The following is a 17,659-nucleotide window of genomic DNA, read 5'->3' as shown; positions in this document are numbered from 1 at the left end:
TGTCTCGCCAAAATCTGGCACCAGACAGAACACACGAGAACACACATTTTGGCGAAACAACACGTCCTGAGGATGCCTCGTGTAGAGGCGAAACACGTGTCGAATTGTTTAAAGACAAATATTGGCGGAATTAACACTAAAGAAAACTCAAATCATTTGTATAATTATGGATTTCCGCAAAGTAACGCCTACTTCAATAAAAAGATTAAGATACTTATAAGATTTTATGCAAGCGCGGGTTGCGGTAAAATTTGATATATTTTTGTCGATTTATTTATTTATTTATTCATCTGGTAATCGTACACCGATGCAGCAAAAACATAGTTAATAATATGGTTAAAAGCGGATTACACATTTAAAATTACAATAGGAGGTCAAACTATTCCTGTGTTTTAAAATAAACACACACATTGTGTATGTGTGTGTGTTTATTTTATTATGTGAACTTTCCTTATTTTCATTTATATTTAGACAAATAAAATAGTCATTGTTATATGTTTGACCAATAACGGCATGCTGAGTTTCGAACATAATTCGTCCTTAAATAAGGTATTTGAAGTAATTTTGTATGTTGTATGATGAAACTTATTCTTTGACAAGAAAAAGTTTCACGTCTGACATATATGTTAGGTGTTTCTACAAAAAATATTTAAGAAGAAGAGATAAGTAAAACTACACATAAACAAATTCTTGCCACTCTTTCCAACATTTGACAATAGTGTTTCTTTTCATTTAAACTACACTTAGCATGCTACAAACCAGTTTTTGAACAAAGACTCGCACATGGGAATAACCCATAGAGTCCCTCGTCTATATCGAAGTGATTCATACAATTTACTTTGTTCGTCTGTTGGCCCTTTATAAACAACGGTTCTATACATAATTGTCACATCAAATGAGTGTTAAGTGACTGTTAAAACAACGATGAAAACATACGTTTAATTAATTTGAATGAATAATACAAATATTTCACGAAACAGGCTTATAAAAACTGGAGCATGTAACTTATTTTGACTCCATGCAGATATACTATAGTAGATATACTAGTTTAAGATATATAATATACTAGTAAATGGATATTATATGTTATACTTAAAAGATAGAATTTTTTACTATACTGTTGGCCCGTATAATATGCTCAATTCTACCATACAATATTTTGTTATAATATTTCGGAGGAGTTCAAATTTAACAAATTATATACTAAAACCTTTCTCGAGAACCACGCTATCTATTGGTCAAAACAGCATGAAAATCGATGGTGTAGTTTTTGCGTTTATCGCGAACAGACAGACAATCATGTGGCGGGGGACTTTTTTTTATAATATGTAGTGATATAAGTAGCTAGCTGACCCGGCAAACGTTGTTTTGACAGATAAAGTATAATTAGTTTTATAAGTAATAAAATATTGCCTATATTATAGCCTGAACATCATTTAGTTCTATTGTTAATAGTTTTTGCAGCGCACGCAAAAATAGGTTTTCGATTTTATACCTTGTGTTACAAAATAGCAATTTTATTACGGATCCCTAATTTTGAAAAAAAAACATAGCCTATAGCATTCCTCGATAAATGGACTACCCAACACTGAAAGAATCATTCAAATCGGACCAGTAGTACCAGAGATTAGCGCGTTCAAACAAACAAACAAACACTGCAGCTTTATAATATTATGTATAGTATAGATATGACACGGTTTGACAGTTCTGCTATGAAACAATTTCACTATAACAACAGGGAGCATTAATTACGAAATAATTCTTGATGTTACCTTGTTGAAACCTAGCCTCTATTTCAATATACTAAGGTGACAACGACAATCAATGACACGAGGTGGTGGACAAAATCTTTAGTAATTCAATTAATATTTTACTCCGAGACGAACCGACGTGCTTTAAAATCAAATGCTTTATGAGACAGTGTACCATAGAAATGTTTCTTTAACGCCACAGAGCTAAGCAGTATCAGGATAAAAAAATATATCTATCTATGTACATGATAAAATATATGGAGATAAGAAATCAAATTATGGCAAATATACGAAAACCATACAGTAATTAGTGAAAGTATATATGAAAGAATTTAATTGAAAAATAGATGTATACATATAGATGCTAAATAGTTGACCCGACAGACGTTGTTCTGTACATCTAATAAGTATATAAAATTATGCCATTAATCTAATATATAAAATTCTCATGTCGCGGTGTTTGTAGTTAAACTCCTTCGAAACGGCTTGACCGATTCTCATGAAATTTTGAATGCATCTTGGGTAGGTCTGTGAATCGGACTACATATATTTTTCATCCACCTAAATGTTAAGGGTGGTCAAATATTATTTTTTAATTTTTTTGACTTTTTTTTTTTATTTGTTTGATTATGAGTCAGCATTAAAAATACATACAACTTCAAATTTTCACCCATCTACGATCAACAGTTACTTTTGTATCGCGATTTTAATATCGGCAATACAACGTTTGCTGGGTCAGCTAGTAATAAATAAAATTCTGTTTTTTATGAATTTGTCAAGAATATTTTATAACATCAAGAATTATTTCGTAATTAATGCTCTCTGTTGTAATAATGAAATTGTTTCACAGCAGAACTGTCAAACCGTGCGTCAATAAATTCTCACAAAGAAAATATGTCCATACAAAACAAATATCGGATATAAAAATAATTATGGGTCACAAATCGAAATAAAAACTGTCCTATCTCTCAAGTTGGACTAAACTGATTCCTGCCGCCGAATTCCACCTTCGCACGACACGCCACAAGTTAGGAAATCATCCCCACCTGATGTGTGGCGGTCCTCCACATTCCGGACAAGGAGCTTTCTTCCACGTACTACAAAGCTGTGAAATGAGTTTCCTTGTGCGGTGTTTCCGGGACGATACGACATGGGTACCTTCAAAAAAAGCGCGTACACCTTCCTTAAAGGCTGGCTAAGCTCCTGTGATTCCTCTGGTGTTGCAAGAGATTGTGGGCAGCGGTGATCACTTAACAACAGGTGACCTAGCTCCTGTGATTCCTCTGATGTTGCAAGAGATTGTGGGCAGCGGTGATCACTTAACAACAGGTGACCCGTACGCTCGTTTGTCCTCCTATTCCATAAAAAAAAAACTGCACTGCATGAAGTGATCCTCATTAAAATCTGTTCAGGAGTTCACTGGAAACAAACATCAGGACACTGGATTTATATATAGATAGTATACTAATAGGCTTATCTAGTTTATAGAAGTTGTACATACACAAATAAATTTAGAGGTGGCAATGAACTGCCGCATATATATAGATACATATGTACAGATAATATTAAAAGAACATGAATATTTCCAATGTTTAAAGTAAAAACAAAGCATAATAGAAAATGTACTTGAAATGAAGAATGTTATCGTAAAACCGATGCGGGCGCCATGTTTGTTTACTGACGTGCAAAATGAAATTATCTTTATCTTATCTATGGTGCTACCTCAAATTTATTGTGACATAACACAATATGTATTGTAAGCTCGCGTATTACAATAATATACCTTAGTTTATTGAAATAGAGGTTAGGTTTCAATGAAACGAGGTAGTGGACAAAACCTTTAGTAATTCAAATATTATTTTACTCCGAGACGACCCGACGTGCTTTAAACCTAAATGCTTTTTGAGACAGTGTGCCATATACTAACAATTTACTAGAGTATAGACAAACAAAGCTGGCAAGAGAGAAGCTCATCTCTAACGGAGATACAACAAGAAGTCGTAAACAGTCAGCGACGGTTGGCATTAGGTCCTTATAGTATAAGATCACACCGCTCGATTATGCCGGCACGCGTTTTTTTGATGAAACTAATTTTAAATGAACGTTTAGGGGGGTATGCGATAGGTAGCCAATAAAAATTGGCCGCAATCATATTTATTTATTTTAGTATCATTAATTTAGTGATGTAAATTGCACGTTTTTTTTAATAAATTTTCACGTCATTTTAAAGAAAATTATGTCCAGAATTGAAAAAATATGCTTGCCAGCTCTGTCAGCCGCAACATAAAGGTTGCCAGGTGTAAATAGGTACATTTTTATTGATAATTTGTTGTCATCTGTTTTTATTAAATTAAATTTAATACAAAATTGAATAAGAAGTGATCAACTATGGTTAAAAAATCTTAGTTAAATGAGAGCAAGTATATGTTTTTTATTCAATTTATGTAATTTTAAAAGGAATTATGTAAAAAATTGAAAAAAAGTGGTTGCCATGTTGTACCTTTGTAATTTATATATTTAGCACTATCGTTAATAAATAAAAGTAGTCTACTTTTATGAAAATTAAAATTTATTCAACAATATATAAAAAATGAGATTTTATACGGATTCTACAAAAAATTTACTCACTTTCTCCCAAACGAAACATCGTAAACGAACGAAATTTAAACGATTCGGTAGTGATCCTACTCTATTTTGTTTTCGGACACACCGACGTAGTTCGGAAACAATGAATTTTTTCGTGAACAATTGATGTCATTGTTATCTGACTAACTAAAGGATACGAGATACAACTAACTATTTAATATACATATATCAAGAAGAAAAATGCAATTCACATAAGTTCATTAATGTTTGCTCTCTTTCCAGACTAAAACAAAACTTATTTTTTAAGAAATCATAATATTTTTGATTGCTTTTTATTCTAAAAGAGGAAAACATATAAATACTGCACACAGCAACCGTCATGTTGTTATTTAAATCAAACATCCTTGACATATTCACCCTGGGTACAAATTGCACAGTATTAAGCCATCCGGTAGTCAAAACAATATATCGTGTATAGAATTACAAACGGAATTTCCATTCATTAAAATTCTATGTAATTATGTCTTAGGGTGAGTTAGGGTGTGACTGACAATGGGTTATTCCCTACTAATTCAAAGGATCTATTAATGCTTTTTTATTTTTTTTATTCGTTAAAGTTGACAAGGGTTTATTGGCAAAATGATGATTGCAATTAATTAGAGTTTTAAAGACCCTGATTTAATTCAATAATGTTGGTACAAAATACAAACTCTATGTAGATCATTGTTTATTATAAAATAAGTTTCATAATTCTTCATCATAATATTAATTAATGCTTAAATCATTATCATATTTAAGCTTAATATGTTTGCTGTTATTAAAGAAATTATATGATAGCCCAATCCTCAGTATATAAAATATAACAGTGATTTATGTTAACAAAATAAAATCATCTAATGTCAAAACTCACTAAAACATTAAACAATGGACACAAAATCTCCATTGATCTAGTTTCCGAGAAAGGTACAATGTTTGTTCTATCGTTAAATGAATTACTAATCAGCATAGAAATATCACACGTTTGTTTCCTGAACCGATAACAAACTGAGATAACATTGTCGACAAATATTTTTAAGGATTAACAGGATTATATAATTTATGTGTGATATTAGCATCACATTCTACGGACAGATGGCCGCTGGGCAGAAAGGTCCTCGAACACGTACTGGAAGACGTAGTGTTGGTAGGCCCCGTAGATTGTCGTGGAGATCTTTGGGGGAGGCCTTTGTCCAGCAGTTAACGTCTTCCGGCTAATGATGACTATCATCCCTGCTACAACCCTTTTTGGCTTACAATTTTCACAGCTTCAAGAGACTATAGGCTTTAGTATAGCGTTTCAATTTCAACTCGATACCTCCACGCATTCCCGAAATAATGGATCTTTTAAGACAGACGGGCGGAACCCGAAAAACTAATTCTGAATTCTTCAATAACATCAAAGACACGCCAATTACATTACATGTCAATTGAAGTGTGAACCGTTTCTATGTAAATGTTAATTTGTGCGAAGAGTTGTGAATATTATTATAAACACAATATACAAAGATCTTTTGGAAGGTTATTTGCTTGTGTTATTGCTGGTTTTGACAACAGTGATCTCAAAATGGCGTCATCGTGTTTAATAATATTAGATAGAATACTGCGATGTATGCGGATGTTATAGCTTAGATTTGATTGCTATTTGTTGTTGGTTAATTAAGTCTGTTATTACACAAGATTGTACAGTCCAGGTTCCGCAGTAGAAGGACAAAAATCCGAATATATAAAACCATCATAAGACCAGGCCAGTGGCCCGCGGGGCCCATAGGCGCGGAGAATGTATAATGTACTATCTTCGCGCCTCAATAAGGTGAACGGTTCAGCCTAGCTATCCAACATGGAAATGCTGCCAATATTCTTGGTACGCTTCCACGTAATGATAGTTTTCATTTTATATAGTCATAGTACTGTAAATATAGTTATAAGAATTGTAGGAATCATTTATAATATATCATAAGACCAACATTAATGTATGGATGTGAAGCCTGGACATTTACACAAAAAGACCAAACTACTTTTAGCAGGGCGAATGACATCTTGGCTGAGCCGAACATTATTGGATAAGTTAAGGCCCACGGTCTTCGCTGGGCCCCCTACGTAGAACGCATGGGAGAGGATCGTGGAGTGAGAAAAGCAAACTAGGTACTTGTAGAAGGCCGACGCATGGTAGGTCGCCCTAAGTACAGGTGGAAAGAACGGTTGAACGCTGATCTGTGCGAGACGAAAGTCATAAATTGGTGTGATATCGCACAGGATTGAAATAAGTGGAAGTCTCGTGTCTGAGGCCAAGTCCCTTTAGGTCGACAGTGGGTCGCTGCGCTGCTGGAGTAAGTAAGTAGTAAGTCTGTTATTATTTCAATAAAACTCTTATTAGATCGTCACAAATTTTGTCGACATCTATCGCATGTCACATACAGACGGCCGGGGAGTAGGAGTGAAGTTAAATCATTAATTTCATGTACTGCTTTAAAGTCAGTTTGGTCGAGCGGCCTAAGGCCGGGTAACCAGCAAAGCGGAGAGGAGAGGAGACGAGAGGAGATAAACCGCGAAGCTGTCACGTTATTTCCACCAAAGCGGAGATGTGAGCTGTGAGAGCTCGAATTCAGTCAAGTGATGTCTACGAAACGAAGACGACATCACACCCATCCAAGCATCTCCGCTCTGCCGCGGCCGCGCCGCTTGATCGCGGCACAATTCCATAGTAAAATAAGACATCTCCTCTCCTCTCTGCTTAGCTACGGTGGAAATGGATCAAGTGGATGTGGAAATAACGACATCAATCAGATGTTATCAATATATTAGGTTATCAATATACATCTCTTCTCCTCTCCAATATTTTGACAAAAGTTTTTTTTTATTATGCCTAATATTTAAAATTTAATTATTTGTAATACAAATTGTAATTGTAGATAATAAGTCATTAAGTAATTAATAAAATATTGTCTGATTTGTTGTTCCCAATAACGTAGTATCTGTTATTTTTTTCGTTGAATTGCAGACTGTTTACCAATGTAAAACCGGTTAGTATTCCGGTTTAGTGTTTTACCCTCATTGAGTGTTTTCAAGCCTTTATAACAACAAGGAAATAATTGCACGGTATCCATGAGATATTATTTTTTCGTGTTTTTAGCGGTGTATGCTTTTGGTGTTTTTGAAGTGATAACTTATTTGTACAAAGCTTGGATACTTAATATTATAACCGGTTAACGTGTAAGTATATCGTGAACTTTTTATTCGGTCCTATTCAACCTTTAAACGAAATTACACGGTTATTTGATATTTAAGTTGAAATAAATGTCGTATTAAATAAACCGGTTTAAACCGATTTTTTTCGCAGAGCCGATTTTCAATTTTGGTAGCCATGATTTTAGTAAGCCTCTCTAGCAGGAGCCATGGTTCATATCTGAGTTCATAATAAATGTATTAAATAAACCGGTTTGAAACGGTTATTTCTCACAGCCAATTTTCAATTTGTGGTAACGATGATTTCAGCAAACCCTTCTAGGAGACATGGTTCATCATGGTTGTATGTAAGTATAATATAACCTGACACAATGCTTGGATACCTTAATACATGTTATAGACAGTTAACGTGTAAGTATGTATATCGAGATCTATTTATTCGGTTTTTCGGTTTTCGGTTAACCTTTAACTGTAATATTACGGTTTTTGTTTATTTAAGTTCGAATAAACGTCGAATTAAATTAACCGGTTTAAAACGGTTTTTTTTCACAAAGCCAATTTTTGTATATTTTGTGGTATCAATGATTTCAGAAAATCCTCAATTTATGTATAACATAACCTGACCCAATATGAAAATGTACATCACACCTACTTTCAAGCGAAAACTTAATTACTCATTAGCTCTGTAGGTATTGAAACGACTTTTTAATGAGACAAGTTCTGTATTGTACAATTACAGTCGGGTTAATGTTTTATTCATTACAGAATGCGTTACTAAGCGTGTAGGAATGTGCTGATTAATGGCATACTCCAAAAAACAATTCATGCACGTATTGGATTTCAGCATCCCAGGAACAGGGTTCCGTACCAAAATACACAAACTTTGATCACACCACAATCATTGACATTTTATCTAGATCATGGGTTACATAACGGTGCCTTTTTTTGCCAAGTAGCAGTAATGTGTCAACATTATTGTGTTTCGGTCTGAAGGGCGCCGTAGCTAGTGAAATTCCTTGGCAAATGAGACTTAACATCTTACGTCTCAAGGTGACGAGCGCAATTGTAGTGCCGCTCAGAATTTTTGGGTATTTCAAGAATCCTAAGCGGCACTACATTGTAATGGGCAGGGCGTATCAATTACAATCAGCTAAACGTTCTGCTCGTCTCGTCCTTTTTCATAAAACAAAAGTGTCAAATGTCAATCTGTCAAAGAGTTTCTCGCCGCCTCCGCAGTTCAGCGGTTCATGCAATTAGATCGAAATATCGGCTTTAAATTAATTAAATATATATCATAAGTATCTGTCAAATAATAAATCTTAATATATATAAATTACGTGACACGTTGTTTGTCCGCGATGGACTCCTAAACTAATGAACGGATTTTAATGGGGATCACTTCATGGAGTGCAGTTAGGTCCAACTTGAGAGATAGGATATCTTTTATTTCGATTTGGGACCCATAATTATTTTTATTTCTAATATTTGTTTTGTATGGACATATTTTCTATGAGAGAATTCAGGTTAGACAGTTCTGCTGTGAAACAATTACATTACAGTTGACAACAGGGAGCAATGATGTTCTATACATAATATAGAACGTCATTGACAGGGACCATATTTTACAAAATAATTCTTGGTGTTATGAAATATTATTGACAACATAAAAAAATTAGATACTTCCAATATTCCAAGTATAAAATTAAGATTGATAAAGCGATTTTAATACCCTTGATGGAAGATAATTCAAAAAAAATTTAGTTAAATGTCTTTATAGACTATATGTGTTTCACTTTTTCCGTGGTTTCATAAAACCACACAATCCTTTTTTTTTATTATGCACAGAACGACGTCTGTCGGGTCAGCTAATAAATTATAAACATTGACATTCTTTTACACAAATAATCTTGCCCCAAACTAGGCATAGCCTGTACTATGGGTTACAAGATAACGATATATTTAATACAATAGTACCTGGACGACCGAGCGTTGCTCGGATTTATAAGAAGGTATAAAACTTGAACAAAAAAAACTAATAGAACATTTGCATTCGAACTGGGGTCTTCTGCTTTCCGGATCATCCAATGTCCATCTGAGCTATTATAGTCTTGTATATAGTGGTGAAATTTACCTTTGTATTCCAATGTTATTGTAGCTGTTTCTCATTAAAACACGGATAGAACTACATTTGTTTAAAATTGAAACCTAGCTAGATCGATTTCTTGGCCCCGAAACTACCTGTATACTAAATTTCATTAAAATCGTCGGAGCCGTTTCCGAGATTCAGATTATATATATACAAGAATTGCTTCAACATACATTTATAAATACTTATAAACATCCATGATTCAGAAACAAATATTCATAAAATTCATCATATTAATGTTTGTACCGGGATTCGAACCCGGGACCTCTAGCTCAGTAGGCAGGGTCACTAACCACTGGGCTATAGGGTCAAATAATTAGTATATCAATTCGCATACGCGTTTCGAACGTAAAAGTGTGTTTGCCTATCGTGGGCACCTGTAGTGTTGGTGAAATGAAGTCTGGGCGTCACGCCTCAGAGAAAGTGTACTATAAAGACCAATTGGGTTATGACCTCGAAATCCAACGGCCACGGGTATTCTTTTTTGAATCGCAACTCGTCGAAACCGGTCGGCGTCCAATACTAGCCGTGACTTCTTGCTCGCGCAAGCAATAATCTAACTTTTTTTTTATGAAAATAAGGGACGAGCAGGACGTTCAGTTGATGGTAATTGATACCCTATACCCTGCCCATTACAATACAGTGCCGCTCAGGATTCTTGAAAAACCTAAAAACTCTAAGCGGCCTTACAACTGCGCTCGCCACCTTAAGACATAAGTTGTTAAGTCTCATTTGCCCAGTAATTTCACTAGCTACGGCGCCCTTCAGACCGAAACACAGTAATGTTTACACATTACTACTTCACGGCAGAAATAGGCGCCGTTGTGGTACCCATAATCTAGCCGGTATCCTGTGCAAAGGAGCCTCCCACTGATAATATCATATGACCTCTATTTTGCCTCGACCTCTTGTAAACTTTGGATCAACATAACTTTTGTCTCCTTACACTGTATTGGATCAAATACAGCCTACACCAATGTGTAGGAGCAATTCAAATTCAAATATTTTTATTCAAAATAGGTTTTAAAATCACTTATTGAACGTCAAAAACTACCACCCATTCGAAAGATAGTGCCTCAGACCTGAAAAGAATGGGCGCAAGAAACTCATCTCCTGGCTACGCTGAAGGCATACGTAGAAGTTCTCTCCAGTAGTTTCAGAGATTAGCATGTACAAAGACAGACAGATAGACATTTTTTTAAATTTGTATTTAGCTGCCTTTATTATACCTACAAACTATTTTTGAAAAAATTATGCAATGTACAGATAATTCGACTCTACAGTTTTATTATTCTATAGATAGATTAAAAAAAGTAGAGTTTGCGTGAATGAATATTAAGTTCTTTCCGGTTGAGTATTTAGGGTTGAAGTTTTATTTTAAGAAAGGAAACATAAAAAAGAAACTTTAAATTTGGAATTGTTTTGACATTTCCAACTAACTTCATGGAATATCAAACAAGCGTAAGAAAACATTCATTTAGTTCCTTGAACTATTTTAAATCAGCATTTTATCTTAAAATTTCTAAAAGGAATAGTTTCTTAATATTTCTTTACCAATGTATAATTGTTTCTATGTAAAAAAATAAAAATCATTTCGAACCTAACAAGTTTAAATGTAGAGTCGAAATAATAACTTTTGAATTATAATAGATTTCGTACCTATATTCCTTGATTTAAGTATATAGTCATGGTGTTTTTCTGGCAATTTGTTACTATCATAAACTACTTAGTTTGGTATATTCAACTAAAAAGAACCTAAAGAAAACCGAATAAAATATACAAAGGTAAATATTAAAATAAGTAACAATTTAAATAAGTTATTAGAAACTTCAACTCACCTTGAATATTTTGGCGACTTACGTCACTTAGAAACACTTTTCAGGCACAAATTAACAAAACAGCGTCACTTCATTTGTCAAACGTTCACACCGCGAAATCAGTTCAGAAAAAAAAACACGGACTTATGCAATGTATTGAATATATTGAAAACGAACCGAACAAAAAAACAAAGTTCAATATTCTCCGCGGAATGCCTGCATTTCAAACCCCCGCTGTCATTGATTTGGATTACGAATTTGTTTAGATGCACTACACTTGATCATTGTAACTTGTAAATGACATGAGTAAATACACATGACACAATGCCTTTGAAAGTTTTGATTTCATCGTTATAAGCTGTCAAATGACGCACGCGCCAGCATTGGGCACAGCCTACCCGTTCGACGTTTCGAATCAATATGGCTGCCGCGGCGCGCGCGATTTTCACAGACTTGAAGTTCGAACGAGTCGCCTATTTTAATCGTTTAATGAATGAAGGGCGTTATGTTTTATTCTTTTTTAGTTTAAATAATTAAATATTAAATGTAAAATAAAGGTTTTTATTGTTCAACTGTAGCTCTATCACAAAAAATGTTTTGAATTGAATATTCTCGATAGCAATTTCCTGGAGGTTTTTTTTTATTAATTTAAACTTTAATTTATTCATTGAAAGATACACGCTTATCTTACTAAATATATTTTAATGTATTAAGTAGTTTAACTCGGCACACTAAATGCTTGTTGTAGAAATTATAATAAAATCTGTTATTTTCTGATACAAAACCTCACTGACTTTATAGTACTAGTGGTTTACATAAATAAATTTTGAAGAGTCTGTTTATTGAAGTGAAAATAACAGCCTGTTTTGCCCTGTGTTTTCCCGGAACATAAAGGGTATCGTAAGACTTAGGGCATTTACCAGTGGGAGGCTTCTTTGGACAGAATTTTGGCGAGATTATTTGGGTCCCACAACGGCCCCTTTTATCTGCCGTCAAGCAGTAAGTAATGTGTAAACGTTATTGTGTTTCAGCCTGACGAGTGCCTTAGCTAGATAAATTAAATGAGACATAACATCTTATGTATCAGGGTGAAATTGTAGTGACACTCAGAATTATTGGGTTTTTCAAGAATGCTGAGCGGCACTGCATTTTAATGGACAGGGCGAACAATTACTCCATTACTGTTATAAAAAAGCCAGATTTATACAAATGTGTCTGTTTCCGTTTAAACTAACCTCCAAAATGGTGCGACTGATTTTGGTACTGTATCTCTTGTTATAGCGAGTAATAAAGCATACTTATGAGTATTTCATCATGTGAAACAATATATTGATGAGGTAGATTTAATGCTATGTATACATATCCCAACGGATACTCCCAAGGGAGTGCCGTTAGCACCTCTCTCTACCCAAGAGAAGGTCGCCTTCGATGAAGGCTTAGAAGGCACTTTCCGAAAGCTAACCTCAGGTTGTGTTTAGTGGGTAGGCACTTAGGTTTTACGTGAGTTCCACATAACCAACGCAGATTTAGGCTCCATTGGTATGCATGAGCATTCACCATCTCCCTCCCCTTAGTTCCCTCGAAAAGAAATGTTATGTGTACATAAATGTAATAAAGTAACAACTGTACATAGAATTTACTAAAATATAATACTTGCTATGTATAAATATAAATATATTCATACAATGTTGAGGCCAAAAAAAGTAGTTTATAGAATTTTTATCTATTTGCCTGTAATGAATATCCGGGAAAAATTCTTAAACTACTGAATAGATTAAATTCAAATTTTGCATGAGTATTAAAAAAAGTTAGGTACAACATATATGCTGTATGTAATCACTTTAGATGCAGGCAGTGTATCTCTGCTGTTTCATAGCTTACTTGTGAATACCGCAGCGAAAATTAGCTAGTATATTTGACGAACCATATAGCCCAGTGATTAGTGACCCTGCCTACTAAGCTAAATATAATAACAAACTATAGTTTTTAAATGTGTTTTGTATGATAGAAATTCTCAACATAGACCAATGTTAATTAAAATTTATGTTTTAAACTTAAGTAAAAATTATAATGAAAATTAAAGTTACCTTACAAAGATGACAAAGGACAAAGTTATCTTGCACTATATCAATTTATGTTTGTTCTCTTTATTTGTGATTGGATTTAAAATAAATCTAAGGCTAAGATCTAAAGAGCATACTTAGACTTTGCTCAGACTTTACTTACGTAAGACTCAGCTGAGTGTGATAAAACGATAACTAGACTTTTGTATTGGGCTGTCTTAGCTTACACTCAGCATAAGTTGTCAAATGACTATAAAAACGAAATCAAAGATTATGCTCAGCTTACACTCAGGTAAGTTCCTCGTAAGAAAAGACTAAGTACGTCCTATAAATCTCAGCCTAATTGCTACTTTAAGTTTTACAAATTAAATCAGCGAAAAAAACGGTAAAAAGTTCTAAAGACTCTACTTTTGTGGCGTGAGTTACTAATTTGTATTTTCATAAAAAAATGTTTTATGTATGTTGTATGTATTGTGTAATATATTTTTAAAATAATACTTGCTATGTGTTTTACGAATCTGCCCTGTGCTTCCCCGGGGCATAAAAAGAATAGAGAACTCAGGTCCAAGGGTGTCGTAAGAGGCGACTAAGTGGGAGTACCAGTGGACTTCCTTGCACAGAGTGCCGGCTTGATTATGGGTACCACAACGCCCTTTTTTGTCGTGAAGCAGTATTGCTTTGTATTGGGCAGCGCGTATCAATTACCATTAGCTGACCGTCCTGCTCGTCTCGTCTCTTATTCTCATAAAAAAAATCCAAAAAATCCGTAATGAGTAATTCTCTTTTTGTCTGTTTGTATACATATTAATCTGAGGGTTTCATAATCGCCACGCTTGGCATGTGGGTTGGCGAACGCTGTTGATGGTGGTGCTCTCTTGGAATGATGGGCAGCAGGCCCATCCTTCGTTTTTTGTATCCCTTAATTGGCTCTTACGACACACAGGGCAGGAGAGGGTAATGCTATTCTGACGCGACACCACACGCACAACATGGACCGATGAACCTTTTTTTTTCATGGAAGAGAAGAGAAACGAGCGTACAGGCCTGATGTTAAGTGATCACCGCCGCCCACATTCTCTTGCAACACCAGAGGAGTCACGGGAGCGTTGCCAGAATGTAAGGAAGGTGTACACACCTTTTTTTGAAGGTACCCATGTTGTATCGTCCTGGAAACACCCCAGAAAGAAGCTCATGGCTCGCTCGTCTTGGAAGCAGCGCATGACCGATCGTCGTGAAGATCTTTTCGGCTGAAGTGACGATGATGATAATAATGAGTATTAACAACAGGTGGGCACAACTTACATGCTATATAGTATCACTCTAGAAGCAGGTAATGTATTTTTGCTGCTTATAACGTCCACGCGGACGACGTCGCAGGTACCAGCTAGCTAAAAATATAAACTTATAACTAGAGACTCGTCCTCATTTTGTCTCGCTAATCAAAATAAAATATAGACTATATTCAACCGACTTTAAAAACAGAAGGAGGTTCTAAATTTGATTCTAGTTTTACCTCATATCTTCCCCGTTCATGAACTGATTTGAAATTAAATTGCTCCCGCTAAAACTTAGAGGCATTGAAGGAAAACCACAAAATTAATCATAATCCTAAATAAGGCCTACCCAAAGATTTCCACGATGATCGGTCCTGCGCTGTGTCGTCCAACGTAGGTAATCCACCGATCTTGACCAGACCGTCGGTCCATCTTGTGCGGGGTCTACCAACACTGCGTCGTCCAGTAAGTGGTCGCCATTCGAGGACTTTACCACAGTAAACATATGTATCGGTACGGAAACTAAGCCTTGTTGATAAAATACTTACCTACATGTGCGTACACTCCATTGAAGCAATAGGGTTGTCAGGTAATTTTTTAACCAACTTTAAAAAAAAATTAACCAAAAAACAACCGACTTCAAAAACACTATTCCAAAACAATAGATATAATATGCACTAAAAAGTATAAAAATAATTGCGTATTTTTATACAATCTGATTCTAGTTACGATTATTGTTATTTTTGGAATCGGTGTCCTTCCGCCGCGACCCGCTCTCGTCTCTCGCCTCCTCACAACTCAACCACATCTCACCTATAACTATGTAGTTACAATATATTATATCTTATATTATATCTTGGATGACACCGACTCCAAAAATTACAATAATCGTAACTAGAATTAGATTAACTAATTAGATTGTATAAAAAAAGGAATTATTTTTATACTTTTTAGTGCATAAAGTCGGTTGTTTTTAGTTAAATTATTTTTTTGAACACTATCAAGTCCACTAACTAACAATTTGTCTTAATATGTGTATAAATAAGATTCGGCCGAGTATCGTTAATTTCCTCCTAAGAATTGAAGATTTCCGTTACTTTGTCATGGATTCCGTAATTAGATATTAAGTTATTCGTTAATCTATCATCCACTTTGCTATAAAAAAACCAGCTTTCAAATAAAAAAAAGAATTATCAAAATCGGTTCACCCAGTCGAAAGTTTTGAGGTAACAAACATTAAAAAAACCGACGAATTGAGAACCTCCTCCTTTTTAGAAGTCGGTTAAAAAGGAGTTTTGGAATGATACCTAGTTCCTTAGGGGGCGTTGCAGAGCAAAGTATAAAGCGTAAGATTTTTATGTATAGTGTATGTATGATAGCTATACAGTGTATAATGCAATATTATATTCTACATGATTACTATTATGTAATGTTTTTATATAACATTTTATTGAATGTTTTTCTTGGAAATAATTTTTTTGGAATGTTTTTTTTTTTATTTATTTATTTATTACAGCTTTGACATTACAATGACTAAATAAAATAATGGTCCCACAAAACCATCTTGATGGTTTGTCTGTGGTTTAATTTTCGTTGATATATTTTGTTTAAAATATTGACGGAAAGCTTTGAAATATGTGTTTTTAAACTTTGTCCGTTGAAGTTCCACTTCTACCACAGCCTTAAGAAACTCTTTCCTGCAGTAATCCCACGAACATGTCTAGACGGGGCAATTATTGTTTTCGTGAGTGTCAATAACGAATATGACATCTATTTTGAGATCCGAGATGACAAATGTGACTTTTACAATAAAATCAAATTGGGTATCAATTTCGAGATTTCCAGGAGTGTTGAGATTTTCGGGAGTGGAATTACAAATATAACACCCATTTCAAGATATGTCTACTGTGACTTTACTGTCCCACCGGCTGTCTATCCGTCGAAATATGTGCCCTGCCCACTGCCACTTCAGTTTCGCAATCATTTGGGCTATGTCAGTGACTTTGGTTCTCCTACGGATCTCCTCATTTCTGATTAGATCTCGCAGTTAAACTCCGAGCATAACCCTTTCCATTGCATTTGTTGTACAAAGAGCGGCTCGAATCATCGATAAAATCATCTCCGATCGGCTTGATTCTTTGGCGTTGCGTAAGGTTCTCTCTGCATCTTCTACCGCATTTTATCATCCGGAGTGCTCAGAGGAGCTGTTCGGATTGATTCCAGCTGCCGAATCCCACCACCAGACATTACGTGCAAAGTACCACCCGCATCACGTTGACGTCTGGCATTCCACAACCACGCGTTTTGCAAGAAATTTCGTGCCACGCACAACCACTTTGTGGAATCAATTACCGTCTGCAATTTTCCCGAACCGATACGACTTAGGGACCTTCAAGAAAGGAGCATACTCCCACCTCAAAGGCTGGCAACGCATCTCTTGACACCTGATGTTGCGGATGTCCATGGGCGGTTTCCTCACCTCTCCCCATCCCGTTAGCCTCTTCCCGTTTGCCCCCTCTTATATATTAAAAAAACAAAAAACATTTGTATGTATATTTGTATATAGAAAGTATTATTTAGCGAATCGAAACAGACGATGAAGATCACAAAAGGGCCGCCAGAACTCTTTAAGGGTTAGTATTACTTATTGACTTAGAATATACCTACTTGCTTAAGGTTGATGCATCTTCTTCTACTTTTTATGAAATATTGTATATTATTTAAACACGACTCATATATTGGATGCAGCACCTTACAAACTTATTTGTTATGTATATTACAGCCATTGTAAAATACTCTA

General features: G+C 35.0%; 1 protein-coding gene across 1 annotated transcript in view; it reads right to left on the bottom strand.

The window, feature by feature from the left end:
* The window catches only part of LOC126964638 (uncharacterized), an 84,707-nt gene extending 72,779 nt beyond the window's left edge, over positions 1–11,928 (bottom strand). The window contains exon 1 of the mRNA XM_050807868.1: positions 11,544–11,928. The gene's annotated coding sequence lies outside the window, so the exon portion shown is untranslated. The remainder of the gene's footprint in view (positions 1–11,543) is intronic.
* Positions 11,929–17,659: the final 5,731 nt, after the last annotated feature.

This window comes from Leptidea sinapis, chromosome 5 (assembly GCF_905404315.1).
Source record: "Leptidea sinapis chromosome 5, ilLepSina1.1, whole genome shotgun sequence".
NCBI classification, from domain to species: Eukaryota; Metazoa; Arthropoda; class Insecta; order Lepidoptera; family Pieridae; genus Leptidea; species Leptidea sinapis.
The sequence above is the reverse complement of the archived record's forward strand: the minus strand, read 5'-3'. Positions and strand labels throughout refer to the sequence as shown.